Source organism: Ranitomeya variabilis, chromosome 6 (genome assembly GCF_051348905.1).
Source record: "Ranitomeya variabilis isolate aRanVar5 chromosome 6, aRanVar5.hap1, whole genome shotgun sequence".
NCBI lineage: Eukaryota > Metazoa > Chordata > Amphibia > Anura > Dendrobatidae > Ranitomeya > Ranitomeya variabilis.
In genome coordinates, this window is record NC_135237.1 from 351,691,483 (window position 1) to 351,706,131 (window position 14,649).

At 41.7% G+C, this 14,649-nt stretch overlaps 1 protein-coding gene across 4 annotated transcripts in view; it reads right to left on the reverse strand.

Annotated features, from left to right (window-relative positions):
• ATXN1 (ataxin 1) overlaps positions 1–14,649 on the reverse strand; it is a 393,158-nt gene that overhangs the window by 12,996 nt on the left and 365,513 nt on the right. The window lies entirely within an intron of this gene.

Consider the following 14,649-nt stretch of genomic DNA (forward strand, 5'->3'; position numbering starts at 1 on the left):
GTAGACACCTGTGATGCCATTCAGGACACACCTTATTATGTCCCTATGGTCAGATTATTTTCAATATTTTTCTAGGGTTGCCATCATTTTTCACCAGGCCATATTCATTTTTTTTCCTGTTAAACCACAATTCAAAAGCAATGTTTGATTTTCACTAGTTGTTATACAGTAAATTTTAGAAAATCACTTTTGTCATTTTCAAGTTATTTCAGCCAACATTGTGTGTTTTTATTACTTTACCAGTAGGGTACCAGCAATTTTGTCCATGTGTGTATGTAGACACAGTGCATAACTCTAAGGCCGGGGTCACACTGGCGACTAAAACGGACAAGTGCAATGAGATAAAAAATTGCATTGCACTCGGACCAATGTTAAACTATGGGGCGGCTCTCAGCAGCCGATTTTTTGTCGGCCGTTTTCCTCAGTCCGAGACAATCGCAGCCTGCTACGATTGTCACGGACACTCGGCCGACTCTCGGCTCACTCGCACCCATATAAGCCTATGGGTGCGAGCGAGACAACGCACATCACTCTGATATATCCGAATGATGTGCGTTATACGCTGACCCCGGCAATGGAGGAGATGGAGAAATTAGTTTCTCTGCCTCCTCCGCAGCTGTGCTCCGATCCGCTCTGTGCGAGAGGCTCGGAGCACAGACACATGACACTCGCAGCAGAGCAGGAGCGGATGGTCATTAGCATATCGCATCCGATGCTCTCGCATCGGATGCAATACGCTAGTGTGACTCCAGCCTTACTCTTAATTGACATGCTTCCAATGGATATCCTATGTTTTATGAGAAACAGAGTAGAGGTAGATTGTTTGAATATAAGTGTGAAACAAAATTATTTATTTCGGGCCTTACTGTAACTCCATATAAATCTCATTGCATATGGTTGGAATTTATTTTTAATTCTATAATCACCTAGTGATGAGTTTTTGGTCAGTTTTTGACAATGTAGAATTTCTGCACAATTTCTGCACCTATTATTGAAATTAGGTTGCTTGCTTTTTTATTCATTGCGTTTTTGTGTGTTTTTTTTTTTAACATGAGCTTTTATTGTGTTTATGACTGCGTTTTTTGTCTCTTTTTTTCTGTGTCATGCTTAAATAAAGCATTTTTACCTGCTGATTTTCCGCATTTAATACAAGTCTATGGGAAAAATCTGCGCAGAAAACTCAGCATACCCGCAAAAGAAATTGACATGCTGCGGGTTTGAAACTCGCACCACAGGTCAGTTTATGCTGAGGAAAATAAAAGCACAGTGGGCATGAAATTTCTATAAGGGTATGTTTCCACGGTCAGGAAACGCTGCTTTTTTGACGCTGCGCAGAGCTGCAGCGTCAAAAAAGCAGCGTCCAGATGTTCCAGCATAGTGGAGGGGATTTTATGAAATCCCGTCTCCACTATGCGTGGAAACCCGCACGCGGCGGCCCTGCGACTCCGGACATGCTGCGCGTCTTTTCAGATCGCAGCATGTCCGTACACCTTGCGGGGACGCAGCATCCCCGCAAGGCATATCACAGGGCCCTATGGGAGCGAGCGATCATCCCGGATGTGAAGAGTTAACACATCCGGCATCATCGCGTCCCAGAAACGCAGCGTTTCCTGAACGTGGAAACATACCCTATATCCCATTCACTTTTCTGGACCTGTAAGGGTATGTGTCCACGTTCAGGATTGCATCAGGATTTGGTCAGGATTTTACATCAGTATTTGTAAGCCAAAACCAGGACTGGAACAATTAGGGTATGTGTCCACGTTCAGGATTGCATCAGGATTTGGTCAGGATTTTCCATCAGTATTTGTAAGCCAAAACCAGGAGTGGGACAATTAGAGGAAAAGTATAATAGAAACATATGCACCACATAAGCATTTATCACCCACTCCTGGTTTTGGCTTACAAATACTGATGGAAAATCCTGACCAAATCCTGATGCAATCCTGAACGTGGACACATACCCTTAGAGGAAAAGTATAACAGAAACATATGCACCACTTTTGCATTTATCACCCACTCCTGGTTTTGGCTTACAAATACTGATGAAAAATCCTGACCAAATCCTGAAGCAAGCCTGAACGTGGACACATACCCTGAGAGATCAGATGATTTATGTAGAGATATTTCTCCCCTTATATAAAATAATCCTGTAATTTGACACATGCCCTCGAAAATCTCAGTATTTGTGTTCCCTAAAAAAGTCCTAGTTTAGCTAAAACTTAAACATATAAAAAGTATTGAAAGCAAGAAAAAAGCAGATAACACCATGTAGTTCAAAGTGCTGACTTTCATGAGGATTATGTAGGTGGGTGTTGAAACAAGTGTGAAAACAACTGTGAGGGGAAGACTGTGCTGCACAAAGGATAACTGTTAAAGAACTTGTGATCATTTTTTTCTCTCTGTGCTGGGAACATCTGCCTCACAGCACAGGAGATTAGAAAATTACAGTCATGCATATTCTGTTACCATATAAATATCCAACGTGCTGCCGCATTGGCTCTGTCAGTGGTGGTCGGCAGTGGTATGCTCATGAGTTTGTAAAAGTAGAGGGAAAAACTAGTGTGTGTTAGACTATGTTCTCACTGAGAGCATTACGCTCTCTCACACACGCATCGTTTTTGCGACTTTTTTTGCAGTGCAATCTCATGCACAAGCTTGAATTTAACCCCTTCACAACATGCGCCGTACTAGTACGGCGCATGTCGTGTCTCCCCCTTTGATGTGGGCTCCGGCGCTTAGCCCACATCAAAGTTGCGACATATCAGCTGTTTTGAACAGCTGACATGTTCCTCAAATAGCGGCAGGTGGACTCGCGATCCACCCACCGCTATTAACTAGTTAAATGCCTCTGTCAAATGCTGACAGCAGCATTTAACTACCGCTTCCGGCCATCGTCATGTGATCGGGGGTCAGCGATGCGTCGCCATGACAACCTAAGGTCTCCTTGAGACCTCTGTTGTTGTTGATGCCGACTTGCTGTGAGCGCCACCCAGTGGTCGTCGCTCATAGCAAGTCTGTAATTCTGCTGCATAGGCGCGATCTGATGATCGCTCTTATGTAGCAGAGCCAAACCAGTTGTGCCAGCTTCTAGCCTCCCATGGAGGCTGTTGAAGCATGGCAAAAGTTAAAAAAAAGTTTTAAAAAATATGAAAAAAATAAAAAAATCTAAAAGTTTAAATCACCCCCCTTTCGCCCCATTCAAAACAAAACAATAAAAAAAATCAAACATACACATATTTAATATCGCCGCGTTTAGAATCACCCGATCTATCAATTAAAAAAAAGGATTAACCTGCTCGCTAAACGGCGTAGCGAGCACAAAATTAAAAACCCCAGAATTACGTTTTTTTGGTCGCTGTGATATTGCATTAAAATGTAATAACGGGCGATCAAAAGAACGTATCTGCACAAAAGAGGTATCATTGAAAATGTCAGCTTGGCACACAAACAAATAAGCCCTCAACCGACCCCAGATCACGAAAAATGGAGACACTACGGGTATCGGAATATAGCACAATTTTTTTTTATTTTTTTTTAGCAAAGTTTGGAATTTTTTTTCACCACTTAGATAAAAAATAACCTAGACTTGTTTGGTGCCTATGAACTCATAATGATGTGGAGAATCACAATGGCAGGTCAGTTTTAGCATTTAGTGAACCTAACAAAAAAGCCAAACAAAAAACAAGTGTGGGACTGCACTTTTGCTTGCAATTTCACCACACTTGGAATTTTTCTTACCGTTTTCTAGTACAAGACATGGTAAAACCAATGGTGTCATTCAAAAGTACAACTCGTCCCGCAAAAAATAAGACCTCTGGGAAGGAGGGGAGCGAAAAACAAAAATGCAAAGACGAAAAAGGGCTGCGTCTTGATGGGGTTAAAAACTGTTTTTGAAATCTACAGAATGTCATTTCTTTCAGCGTTTTTGCAGCATTTTTTCACCCATAGAAAGCAGTAAGGAAGTGAAAAAAATGTACAAATAAATGCAGCAAACAAGTCTTGCTACATTTTTGCTGTTTTTGCTGCATTTTATGTGAATAAAACTAACACCGACGCTAGTGTGAAAGTAGCCTTACTGCTTGACCAGGAACTAGATACATTTATAAAAAAAAGTTGCATCTCTGCTCCACACAGACCATGGCATAGAAAAACTGCCAGAATTTTAGGCAGTGTGACAGTTAATAGCAATAATGTGTATTGTGGCAAATGAGACAAATTATCAAATGAGGCAGGTGAAGTCATGAATCTGTCACAACTTAAGACAATAAAGTGTGACATTCATACTCTCATCATAGGGAACTTTGACAACCCTAATCCCATCTATCCCCTTCCCTTCGGCACTTTCCACATATTAACCAGTCACAGAAGCTCTGAGCTTTTTCTTGTCATACTCTCTGCAGCAGTGACCCTGATCCTTCACACCTCCTTCAGTCTCTCTCATCAGCTGTCACTACTCAACTAAATCAATATTTAAGATACCTTTTTATTCTAGTTTCTTTCACTTCTTGCTCAACCATGTGATTATAACCCCATACTTAAAAGAAATGTCTCATGATGAGCACTACTAACTGCAAACCTGTCTCAAATCTCCACTTCATCTTTAAACTCCTGTAATGCTTGGTCTGATCCCCTATCTCTCAGATATCTCTCTTGTCTTGTATTTACAATGTGGTTTCTGCTCTTTACATTCTCCAGAAACTGTCCTTACCAAAGCCTTTAGTGAAATGACTAACTAAAGTCTCTACTAACAGCTAAATCTACTGGTCACTATTCCCTGCTGATTCTCTTGGATCTCTCTGCAGCATTTCAACCTGTGCATCACCAACTCCTCATCACTAAGCTCCACTCTATTGGGTCAAGGATACTGCTCTCTCTTTGTTCTCCTCCTACCTCCCTGACTGCTCCTTCACTGTATCCTCTGCTGGCTCCTCCTCCTCTTCTCTCTCCCTTATTTCTGGGATTTCACTGGAGTTCAGTCCAAAGTCACCTCTTTCTTTCTATATACCCCAATTGGGTAAACCATCAGCAAATTTGGCTTTCATTACCATCTCTATGCTCACACCCAAATATACAAATCTCCTGACGTCACCCCTACACTAATACAAATATCAGTGACTGTCTATCTGCTGTCTCTAACATCATGATATCTCTTATCTGAAACAGAATATTTCCAAAAATAAACTTCTCATGTTTCTTTCTTCTACTAACCCACCTAAACCTAATATTTCCATTTCCATGTGTTACTATTATAACTCCTAAGCACCATGCCTGCTATCTTTGGGTTATATTTGACCCTTACCGTCATTCCTTATATCCACTCATCATCACTTATATTCACTCATTCATTTACATCACTTTCAATTCAAAGACAACAGCAGAATCCGCATTTTTTTTTTTACCTTGTAAACTGCAAAAACTCTTACTTGCCCTCTTAGTCATTTTTGTCTGGATTACTGCAAGTTTCTACTAATTGGTCCTCCTCTCACTAAACTCTCCCCTTTCCAATATATCCTGAATGCAGCAGCCAGGTTCATAATTCTATGAATACAGACGCTACACCGATGCCTCCACCCTGTGCCAGTCATTGCACTAGTTACCCCATTGATACAGAATGCAGCATAAACTTATCACACTTGTTCACAAAGCTCATCTTTGTGCTTTACCAGCTTACATTGCCTCCCTTATCTCTGTCTAAGCATTTTACCAATGATCTAAGACTAACATCCTCCATAATCTGAACATCCCACTCCCTTCTCCAAAAGTTTTCTGTACTGTGCCAGTTTTCTCGAATGCACTACACCAGATAATCCAGTTAAGTCCCAGTATCCACAGTGCTAAATAGGCCATACAAACTCATTACCTTACTAATGTAACTGCTTTCTGTTCTTCGTTCCTGAATTTTACTAAGAATCTGTTCCTTTGTTTCAACTGTTCCCACATTCTGCATGCACTCAGGAGCAATTTGTGTGTGCACATATACAGATACTATATGGTGACCGTTCCATTCAGCTTTACTTTAAATGATGGCTGAACTATACACGACAAGCTTTTTTTACATCCTATTTTCTTATAGATAATAACTTGCAATCAGGGCCTCTCACTGCTCTTGTTTAGATTGTTGAATTGTGACACTGTGTACATTCTGATGTTTGTACTTTATATATACTGTAATTGCAAAACTATGAAGAACATGTTGGTATTTTATAAAAAAATATTCATTTTATTTATTTTGGGAAGAAAACAAGCAGATTGGATTTGCTGGTTCTCCATTGTCTTCCACCTTGCATAAGCGGCATTAATGATGATTGACAGCTACCCGCTATAACTTTGTCTTGTCCCTTTGCTTACCAGATCATGTTGACAGTGGCATCTAAAATGATACTGAGCTTATGAGCTATTAGATAAATTATGTCTACAAATATGAGAAAAAGATCACAGTTCATATACTGTGGCTATGGGATCTTGTGCTTGGAACTCACCATTCGTTAGATTTATAGAACAAAAAAATTATTTCCAGCATGCTATGACTGAGTGTACATTCACACAATATTTTCGGTCCCAGGGCTGTCCATATAACGCACAAACCTCATGTGAACAGCGATTGAACTAATGTTATTCAATTAGGATATTTATATGACAGTTGGGTTTACAAGGACCGAATGTCGGTGTCAACAATTCACCACAAACACCATTGTCTTCCATATATTGGTTTATGGGTGCGTAGAAAACAAAATCTGATCCCATTATAATCCTATATTCTGGAGAAATACTGTATAATACTCCACCCAATGTTCAACATGCCTTAAACTCTACATTATGCAGTACTTGGGAAAGAATCCTGAGCAAGTTACAATATTGTTCAAGGTTTAAAAAATTGAAATATGATCAAAACAAAAACTTCAGCTGTGCAGTAATTGCCGAATGTGGCACTGATTGGAACTGTTGGATCTTTAAAAAGTAATGTTTTATTTTTTCTTACATAAATGAATAGTAAACTTGAAAATAATAAACTTTGCAATGTATCTTATAAGAGGAATGTACTTCTTTCTCCTCCAAGGACTGACATCATTCATTCTCAAAATTCTAAATTCCAAAATCTTGGTGCTTATAAGATTATATTGAGAACTGTACCTGTCATTTCAAGAGAACTTGCTACAGAGTGTCTGTCTGCAACTAACTCCCCCCACCCACAAAGAATTTTTAAAAGAACCAGCTGTAATCTATTTCAGTAATGGTAAAATCTGTCTTCACTGAAAACTAATTTTAGAGACTGTACCCCTGAATTTAAAGTGAAAGAGCAATCTAGGAGGAGAAGAAAGAAGCAGATTTCTCTGATAAGATACATTACATAGATGCTTATTTTCAAGGGTACTATTGATTTAAGAAAAAAAATGAAAACAATAGTTACTCTTTAACTCCTTCCCGCAAACTGCCGTGTATATACTGCGCCGCAATTGTGCGGGCTCATGCAATTTCGATCGAATGCAAGTGTCAGCCCTATGTAATATTTTCTGAACAATTTAATAAGCTCATCTGTTGTCTGTGATAGGTTTGTAGGAGTGATTCTGAATCAGCTCCCAGTGCAGCGCTATAGATGAGGGCTGCATTTCTGCACAATTATACACAGTACTTTCACTGTGAAAGTCATTTCAGTCTATCCCCTTAGGAACTGAAAATGATTTATGATCCTACTACAGTGCATGATAGAAATATGAATAATACAAAACTTTTCCTAATTCAGAGCAGGAATGCAACTTTTATGTATACAGCATTTTAACCTCTAAGTGACAGAGACAATTTGTGACTTAATAACCAAGCCAATTTTTACAATTCTGACCATTGTCACTTTATGAGGTTATAGCTCAGGAACGCTTCAACGGATCCCACTGATTCTGAAACTGTTTTTTTTCGTGACATATTGTACTTCATGTTAGTAGTAAAATTTAATCGATATAACTTGTGTTTATTTATGAAAAAAATGGAAATTTGGCAAAATTTTTGAAAATTTAGCAATTTTCAAACTTTTAATTTTTGTACCCTTAAATCAGAGAGTGATGTCACACAAAATAGTTAATAAATAACATTTCCCACATGATTACTTTACATCTGCACAATTTTGGAAGCATAATTTTTTTGTTAGGATGTTATAAGGGTTACAAGTTGACCCACAATTTCTCATTTTTCCAACAAAATTTACAAAACCATTCTTTTTAGGGACCACCTCACATTTGAAGTGTGTTTGGGGGGGTCAATATAACAGAAAATTCCCAGAAGTGACACCATTCTAAAAACTGCACCCCACAAGGTGCGCAAAATCACATTCAAGAAGTTTATTAACCCTTCAAGTGCTTCACGAAAACTAAAGCAATGTAGAAGGAAAAAATGAACATTTTCCTTTTTTCACAAAAAATTTACTTTGGAACCAATTTTTTTATTTTCACAAGGGTATCAGGAAAAAATGGACCACAAAATTTGTTGTGCAATATCTCCTGAGTACACCGATACCTCGTATTTGGGGGAAAGTGACTGTTTGTGTGCATGGCAGGGTTCAGAAGGGAGGGAGCACAGCTTGACTTTTTGAACGCAAAATTGGCTGGAATCAATGTGGCGCCATGTCGCATTTGGAGACCCCCTGATGTACCTAAACTGTGTAACGCCCCAATTCTAACTTCAACCCTTGTCCTAACACACCCCTAATGCTAATCCCAACCCAAACCATAACCCTAACCACAAACTTAACTCTAACACACTCCTAACCCTAATCAAAATGCTAGCCGTAATCCCAACCATAACCACAACCCTAACCCTAGCCCAACTCTAGCTTTAGCTCACCTGTAACCCTAGCTTTAACCCAACCCTAACCCTAACTTTAGCCGAACCCTAACCCTAACTTTAGCCCAACTCACTTTAGTCCAGCTCACTTTATCCCAACTCTAACCCTAATGGAAAAATAGATATAAATATTTATTTTTTATTTTATAATTTTTCCCTAACTAAGGGGGTGATAAAGGGGGGGTTATTTACTATATTTTTTTTATTTTGATCACTGTCATAGGGTCTATATAATTTCCTATAGTTGCCAGGTGCCGGCCGGCAGATCTTGGCTGGCGCACTATGCACGCGCCCGTCATTTTCTTCCCAGAAGAAGACTCTGGTGGCCCGGTGGATGGGGTGATGCAGGGACAATGGAGGTATTGGGGAATCAGGGGACCCCATTTCTCTCTCCTCTGATGTGCGATCACATCAGAGGAGAGAGAAATTAAATGGGAAATCAAACCTTTTTTTTTGTAGTCGCTGTTGTACAGTTAATAACGGCGATCGCAACACTGGGATTGGTAAAAACCAACCCGAATCATGTTCTCTGGGGTCTCAGCTACCCCCAGTAGCCGAGACCTCGAGAAATTCTCACTCTAGGGGACGCTATACACTTATTTCTCAGCGCCGTTAAAAAGCGGTGTTGAGGCATAAGTACCCTTAACTGCCGCCGTTAAAAGGTGTATCGGCTATTGTTAAGGGGTTAAGTTGGCCATTTGTTTCATATATCTGTGATTCTGTGTATAATCTCTTAAGCATTTCTAGATAGTCATATTTCTCTACTGGAAATTTCCATTTTAAATAGACAGAGTTGGATCATGCCTACAGTTGTGTGAAAAAGTGTTTGCCCCTTCCCGATTTCCTATTCTTTTGCATGTTTGTCACACTTAAATATTTCAGATCACTAAACAAATTTAAATACAGTGCCTTACGAAAGTATTCGGCCCCCTGGAACTTTTCAATCTTTTCCCACATATCATGCTTCAAACATAAAGATACCAAATGTAAATTGTTGGTGAAGAATCAACAACAAGTGGAACAAAATTGTGAAGTTAAACGAAATTTATTGGTTGCTTTAAATTTTTGTGGAAATTCCAAAACTGAAAAATGGGGCGTGCAATATTATTTGGACCCTTTAACTTAATGCTTTGTTGCGCCACCTTTTGCTGCTAATACAGCTGCAAGTCGCTTGGGGTATGTCTCTATCAGTTTTGTACATCGAGAGACTGAAATTCTTGCCCATTTTTCCTTGGCAAACAGCTCGAGCTCAGTGAGGTTTGATGGAGATCCTTTGAGAACAGCAGTTTTCAGCTCTTTCCACAGATTCTCGATTAGATTGAGGTCTGGACTTTGACTTGGCCATTCTAACACCTGGATACATTTATTTGTGAACCATTCCATTGTAGATTTTGCTTAATGTTTAGGATCATTGTCTTGTTGGAAGACAAATCTCCGTCCCAGTCTCAGGTCTTTTGCAGACTCAAACAGGTTTTCTTCAAGAATGGTTCTGTATTTGGCTCCATCCATCTTCCCATCAATTTTAACCATCTTCCCCGTCAGGGCCGGCTCCAGGTTTTTGAGGGCCCCGGGCGAAAGAGTCTCAGTGGGCCCCCCTCTTTAACACATACCACAATTCATGATGCAGAGATACAGCAGAGAAATATAGCACAGGCCATGTAGCGTATAGCACAGCCCACGTAGTATATAACACAGCCACATAGTGTATTGCACAGCCCACGTAGTACTGTATATAGCACAGACACGTAGTATATTGCCCAGCCACGTAGTATATTGCCCAGCCGCGTAGTATATAGCTTAGACGCGTAGTATATAGCACAGCCGCGTAGTATATAGCACAGCCGCGTAGTATATAGCACAGCCGCGTAGTATATAGCACAGCCGCGTAGTATATAGCACAGCCGCGTAGTATATAGCACAGGCAGCCCAGGCACGTACGTAGTATATAATACAGGCAGCCCACGCAGTATATAACACACACAGCCCACGCAGACGCAGTATATAGCACAGCCCACGCAGTATGTAGCACAGACTGCCAGATCCATCATTACAAACAGGCAGGTCAGGCCGCACAGATGAGGCATCTAGTCATGGCCGCCCACCTCTTTACAGTGTGTTTTTCTCTCTTTGCAGTTGCATGGCCAGTGCTATGTTAATAGCGCCCCCTCTGACATCAGGGTCACAGCAATGCTGGAACTTGGATCTCCCCTGGAGATGATTCAGCTCCTGCAAACCCCCTGGGAGGAGAGATTTAAAGTGAAGGCAAACAATAGTGATTGTTCCAGTGGCCATGCATAGAAGGTGATAGTACCCATCCAAACAGGGGGGACTGCATGCAGCACATTGCACCTCTGCCCAATGCAATCTGCCTCCAGCTGTGCAATAGTTAATAAGGCAAGGAAAAGGGATTACCATAGAGGTCTGTGCTAACAGCCTGCAATGTCCCCTCTGCAGGACACAGGTGCTGGGGCTGCTATTTACGATTCACAGCTCAGATCTGTGTTTGTGTAAGTGGCCTGTAAACAGGTCAGAGGTCACGGGAAAGCCATTATACTGTAAAGGTACCTTCACATGAAGCGACGCTGCAGTCTGTTTGATCGCTGGAGAGCTGTCACACAGACCGCTCTCCAGCGACCAACGATGCCGAAGTCCCCTGGTAACCAGGGTAAACATCGGGTTGCTAAGCGCAGGGCCGCGCTTAGTAACCCGATGTTTACCCTGGTTACCAGCGTAAAAGTAAAAAAAACAAACAGTACATGCTCACCTGCGCGTCCCCCAGCGTCTGCTTCCTGAAACTGACTGAGCTCCGGCCCTAACAGCACAGCGGTGACGTCACCGCTGTGCTTTCACTTTCACTTTAGGGCCGGCGCTCAGTCAGTGTCAGGAAGCAGACGCTGGGGGACGCGCAGGTGAGTATGTACTGTTTGTTTTTTTTACTTTTACGCTGGTAACCAGGGTAAACATCGGGTTACTAAGCGCGGCCCTGCGCTTAGTAACCCGATGTTTACCCTGGTTACCAGTATAAAACATCGCTGGTATCGTTGCTTTTGCTTTCAAACACAACGATACACAGCGATCGGACGACCAAATAAAGTTCTGGACTTTATTCAGCGAGCAGCGACATCACAGCAGGATCCTGATCGCTGCTGTGTGTCAAACTAAACGATATCGCTAGCGAGGACGCTGCAACGTCATGGATCGCTAGCGATATCGTTATAAAGTCGTTTCGTGTGAAGGTACCTTAAGATGCAGAGGGCAGAAAAGGAATTTTTATGGCACCACATTCCTCCTATTAACTTATGACACCTGACTGCTGCTCCTGCTCCGCTCGTCTTTCTGCTTGCCGCTGTCCCTGTGTCTGCGCTGCCGCTGGATGCCTGGACCTGTCCTGGACGCGTGGATGACAGCAGCTGGATCTCTTCTCTGAGCTCTTAGGAATCTGACGAGCTCTCACATCCGGAAGTGACAGGAGAGAGCGACCGCCGGCCCGGATTCATGGTGATGGCGGCGCCAGTGGTGACTGGTGAGTATTGCAGGCGCAGCTGTGTGAAACTGAGTCCCAGCAGCAGGCCCGGCCCAGAAGTGACTCTGGCTGCGTCGTATCCATGGTGACGGACGGCCCGACTCCCGGAGGTGAGTATTCCGGCTGCAGCTGCGCACCGTAAATGGGCCCCCCCGTCTCCCCAGGGCCCCGGCACTTGCCCGGGTACGCCGGGTGCTGACGCCGGCCCTGTTCCCCGTCCCTGCTGAAGAAAAGCAGGCCCAAACCATGATGCTACCACCACCATGTTTGACAGTGGGGATAGTGTGTTCAGAGTGATGAGCTGTGTTGCCTTTACGCCAAACATATCGTATGGCATTGTTGCCAAAAAGTTCGATTTTGGTTTCATCTGTTTGTCATGTTTTCAGTATTTCCTTAGTATTGCGCAAGTAGTGGAAGTATCATCAAGACATCAGGAAATGTGTCACCTGTGCAACACTATGGAAATCCTGAAAACATTACCCGTGGGGTCCGTGAGGACTGGAGTTTGGGAAGTACTGGTTTAGAGGGACGGCCGGGTCTTGGTAGATTTGCAGTGGTATGATACTCCTTCCATTTCAATATGATCGCTTGCACAGTGCTCCTTGTGATGTTTAAAGTTTTGGAAATCATTTTGTATCCAAATCCAGCTTTAAACTTCTCCACAACAGTATCACAGACCTGCCTGTTGTGTTCCTTGGTCTTCATGATGGTCTCTGTGCTTCAAACAGAACCGTGAGACTATCACAGAGCAGGTGCATTTATACGGAGACTTGGTTACACACAGGTGGATTATATTTATCATCATTAGGCATTTAGGACAACATTGGATCATTCAGAGATCCACAATGAACCTCTGGAGTGAGTTTACTGCACTGAAAGTAAAGGGGCCGAATAATATTGCACACCCTGTTTTTCAGTTTTTGCTTTTCTGCAAAATTTAAAATAACCAATACATTTCGTTCAACTTCACAATTGTGTTCCACTTGTTGTTGATTCTTCACCAAAAATTTACATTTGGTATCTTTATGTTTGAAGCATGATATGTGGGAAAAGGTTGAAAAGTTCCAGGGGCCAAAATACTTTTGCAAGGCACTGTATTAGATAAAGATAACACAAATAAACACAAAATGTAGTTTGTAAATGAAAGTATTTATTATTAAGGAAAAAAAAAACTTCAAACCTATAGGGCTCTGTGTGAAAAAGTGATTGCCACTCCCTTTAAACATAAATTGACTGTGGTTTATCACATCTATGGGAAGCTGAGTTCAAATTCCATAGCACACCCAGGCCTGATTACTGCCACACCGCTTCTCAATCAAGAAATAAATAGGACCTGCCTGACAAAGTGAGGCAGACCAAAAGCTCCTCAAAAGCCGATCCAAAGAAATTCTGGAACAAATGATAAACAAAGTAATTGAGATCTGTCAGTCTTGAAAACATTATAAAGACATTTCTAAAGCTTTGGGACTCCAGCCAACCACAGTGAGAGCCATTGTCCACAAATGGCGAAAATATGGAAAAGTGGTGAACCTTCCCAGGAGTGGCCGACCCACCAAAATTACCCCAAAAGTGCAGCAACAACTCTTCCAAGAGGTCACAAAAGTCCCCCAACATCCAAAGAACTGCAGGCCTCATTTGCCACAGTTAAGGTCAGTGTTCATGACTCCACCATAAGACTGGGCAAAAATGGCCTGCATGGTAGAGTTCCAAGGCGAAAACCACTGATGAGCAAAAAGAACATAAAGGCTTGGCTCAGTTTTGCCAGAAAACATCTTGATGGTCCCCAAGACTTTTTGGAGAATGATCTGTGGACTGATGAGACAAAAGTTGAACTTTTTGGAAGGTGTATGTCCCATTATATATGGAGTAGAAGTAAAATAGCATTTCAGAAAAGGAACATCATATGAACAGCAAAATATGGTGGTGGCAGTGTGATGGTCTGGGGTTGTTTTGTTGCTTTAGGACTCAAAAGACTTTCTGTGGTAAATGGAACCATGAATTCTGCTTTCTACCAAAAAAATCCTGATGGAGAATGTCCGACTATCTGTTCAGTACCTCAAACTGTAGTGCACTTGGGTTATGCAGCAGGACAATATTCCAAAATACATCAGCAATTCCACCTTTAGAGTGGCCTAGTCAAAGTCCTGACCTTAATTTGATTGCGATATTGTGGCATGAACTTAAAAAGGCAGTTCATGCTCGGAAACCCTCCAATGTGGCTGAATTACAACAATTCTGCAAAGATGAGTGGTAAAGAAGTTATTGCCAGTTATCGTAAATGCTTGATTTCA